The sequence below is a fragment of the Corvus brachyrhynchos genome, unplaced genomic scaffold (genome assembly GCF_000691975.1).
Source record: "Corvus brachyrhynchos isolate BGI_N302 unplaced genomic scaffold, ASM69197v1 scaffold133, whole genome shotgun sequence".
Classification (NCBI taxonomy): domain Eukaryota; kingdom Metazoa; phylum Chordata; class Aves; order Passeriformes; family Corvidae; genus Corvus; species Corvus brachyrhynchos.
In genome coordinates, this window is record NW_008237249.1 from 701686 (window position 1) to 705265 (window position 3580).

A 3580-nucleotide genomic window follows, 5' to 3' on the forward strand; every position below is an offset into this window, starting at 1 on the left:
TCCGGGGCTGAAGGGAATTCCGCCGGAGCGGAAGATGTCTTTGGTGTTTCCTCAAGCGGGGGACACGGTTCCTGTGGTCCCGGTGTTTCCCTGGCCAGCGGAGAGCGCCGGGCACCGCGGGCTTTGCCTCAGAGAGCTGCGCATTGGGCGCTCTCCCCTCTCTCTCTCTTCTCCCGCCATCCCTTTCCCATTTTCCTTCTTTTCCAGCCCTCTTTCCTCTGGGCAACTCGTTTTCCTTTTCCCTTCTGTTCCCAATAAAGGCTCCTCAGACACAACGTTGGCCCCGCGTGGCTGCATTTCGTTCCTGACCGTCCGCCCCAAAAGAACGCCTCGCTGTTTCCCTCAGCGGAACAGCTGGGAATGGGAATTCTCCCGGGCAGTTGGGTGGCAAAACGGCTTTGGAGTGACTTCTGTCTCTTCCCAGTCTTCCCGGGGGATTTGGAGCTGGATGTGAGGCTGCCGTAGGAAAAAATCCCAATCCAGGGGGATTTTCTGTCCCTCTGCTTCCTCGCCGTGGAAGAGACACAGAAATCCTGGAAAACGGAGGGGGGAAAAGGCGGGGAAAGGAAAAAGAGGGGGGGAAAGGTGGAAATCTCTTTAGGATTAAGAGTTCCTGGAAAGACGGAGTTTTGGCTGGGAACAACCTGGAAGCACCAGGTGGCATTGGAACTTTGGGGTTGTCCTGAGGGATAACACAAATCCCAAGGAATTCCCAACTGGTGGTTGGGGAATTACAGGAATGGAAAGCTCTGGCAGTCCTTAACTCGGATTTTCCAGCCGTTATTCCATGCAAATCCCACAAGACCCCTTCCCTCCATTTCTTTTCCCATCGGGTTTCCCGTTCCTGCAAGGCTGAGATAAAACCAATCCCAATTTCCTAAAATCCAGGGGATTTATAAATGGTTTAAAATGTCGCCAGGAAATTCCCAGATTTGGAGGGAATTCCAGCTTTCCTCATTCCCTGGGGGGGGAGAGGTTCCATGGAAGTGAAAGGAGCCATTCCCAGATCCCAAAATTATTAAAAACAAGGCTTTAAAATAAAAAATTATTTAAAAATTAAGAAATTAATAAAATATTGAAAATTATTAAATAATCATTGAGGGTGGGGAGCTCTGAAATTCCCACTGGGATTTATCCCAGCAGTCCCAGAAAGGGAATTTTAGCTCCTACCTGGATGCAAATTTTAATAATGTGGGCAAAACAGGAATTAATTTAAAAATTAGGAATAAATTAATAATACGGCTCTTGGTCTAAATTAAACTGGGGCTTTTTTCTCTGACTAATTGAATTAATTAATTAAAATAATTAAATAATTTAATTTAATTAATTAATTAACCATGATTGAATTTATCACTTTTTAAATTTATATTATAAAAATAATAGATTTTACTACAACATAATTAATATCCAACAATTTAATAAAATATGCCTAATTAATACTTAAATGTAATTAAAATTAGATTAAATAAAACAAAATTTATTTAAAATGTAATTTAAATTTAATTTTATTTCAGCTTAAATTTAATGAAATTTAATTTAAATGAATTTCAACTTTAATTTCAATTTAATGTCAATTTAATTTAAAATTATTTCCTATTAATGTATGTTTAATTTATATTTAAATTTTATCTGAAGTTAATTTAAAATTATTTCAAATTAAATTCAAAGTTAATTTTATTTTTTTACTCCAATTTAAAATCATCAATATCCTTTAAAATCAAATTCCTCATTAATTATTTTTTAACTAATATTTCCTTATGTTTTTCCATTTTCCCACGTTTTAAAGGAATTTAAAGATTAACACCCTAAATAATTATTTTTAATTAATTTTCCTTATTTTATTCCGTTTTCCCATGTTTTAAAGCAATTGTAAGTCAAATCCCTTATTAATTATTTTATTAAATTAATATTTTATCCTCCTGGTTTTTAAGGGCTTTTAAGGGCAAACCCTTAAAATTCCAACTATTTCCTGATTTTCCTTATTTTTTCCCCTCTCCCTGCCCATTTTTCCCAGTGATTCCAAACCTTGGGATCCCTCTCCCTCAGCGATTCCAAGCCCCGGGCCCCTCTCCCTTTTCCCTTCTCCTTAACAAATCCTTTATCCAGACCCGCTGCTTCCTGAGAAAAAAAAAAAAAAAAGGATGGAAAAATAGAAATAATAGAATAATAATAGAATTCCCCTTTTCCTGTCAATAAAAGGCGAAGATGACCTTGGAATTTTGCGCCGGAATTATTGGAATATTCCACCTTTTACAAGCGCCTTTAAAATCCATCTTTAGGGTCGGGAGATTGGAACCAGCACTCAGGAATTGTTTTGGGGGGAATTATTGGAATTTTTATGATGAGAAATCAAATCCAGGTGGGTTCCTCCTCAGCCGCCCTCCAGATTTTAATAAAAAGGGAAAGTTCTGGCACATCCCGGACTCTTTTGGGGGGGATTTTTTCATTTCCAGCCGCTCTTTGGTCATGGATAGGACACAGCTTTATGGGGTTGTGCCAGGAATAGGATTGGGAGCGCACTTCCCTATGGATTCGGGAGCTTGGAGTTCGTCACCCTGACATCTGTGAGCTGGGTATCCAAAGGAAGTTTTAGAATCACCTGAAATCCCGCAGGAAAAGGCTATTCCAGGCTGGGAAAGAATATTCTCCTCAGGGAAATGATGTTCCAGGCTGGGAAGGAAAATTCCCCTCAGGAAAGGGATGTTCCAGTCCTAGCAGGAATATTCTCCTCAGGGAATGGATATTCCAGGCCGTGAAGGAATTTTCTCCTCAGGGAATGGATATTCCAGGCCTAGAAGGCGCTGCCCTTCCCGAATCCCATTCCAGGGAGCAGGAGGATCCTGCCTGACATCCACAAAGGCACTGGGAACATCTGGAGGGAATCAAACCTCCACAAAATCCCTGTTCCCGGAGTCGCCATTCCCATAAAACCGATCCTCTGGGAGCCAGGTGAGATATCGGGGAGGTGTTCATGGATTCCTTTCCCTGCCTGCAGGAATGGGAATTCCGGGGGATATTTTTCCAGCCTGGGAAGGATGCGCTCCCTGGGTTCATCCCATTCCAGGCAAATCCCGGGATGGGCAGCACCTCCTGAATCCTGTGAAATGTTTCCCTTTTGCCTTGGGAATAGCAGGAGAAGAAGTCGATATCCAGCAGGAGTTAACAGAGGGAATTCAGGGATGATCCAGTGGCGCTGGAGCTCCGGAACTTCGGCAGCTCCACGGATCAGCTCCGTGAGTTTTCCTCACTGGATAAATCCGGAATTTCAAATGGAGCAAGAGGGGAAAACCCAGCCTGGAGCAGAGGGATTAGGGATAAGCAAAAGTTTATGGAATGATAGGACTCCAGGGCTCTTCCTTTGGGAATGCTGGGGAGATGGGAAAGCTGGGAAAGGCTTCTCCCTGTCCAGCTTTTTGTCCTTTGCAGGGATAAAAGGGATAATTTTGGGAAAATCTGTGTTCGACGGGATGAAAGCCCGCGAGGAATTCCGTGTTCCTGGGAAACACCCTGCCCCGAAGGAAAAAATTCCCCCCCCCGCGCTTTTTTTTTTTTTTTTTTTTTTTTTTCTCTCAAAACCCCC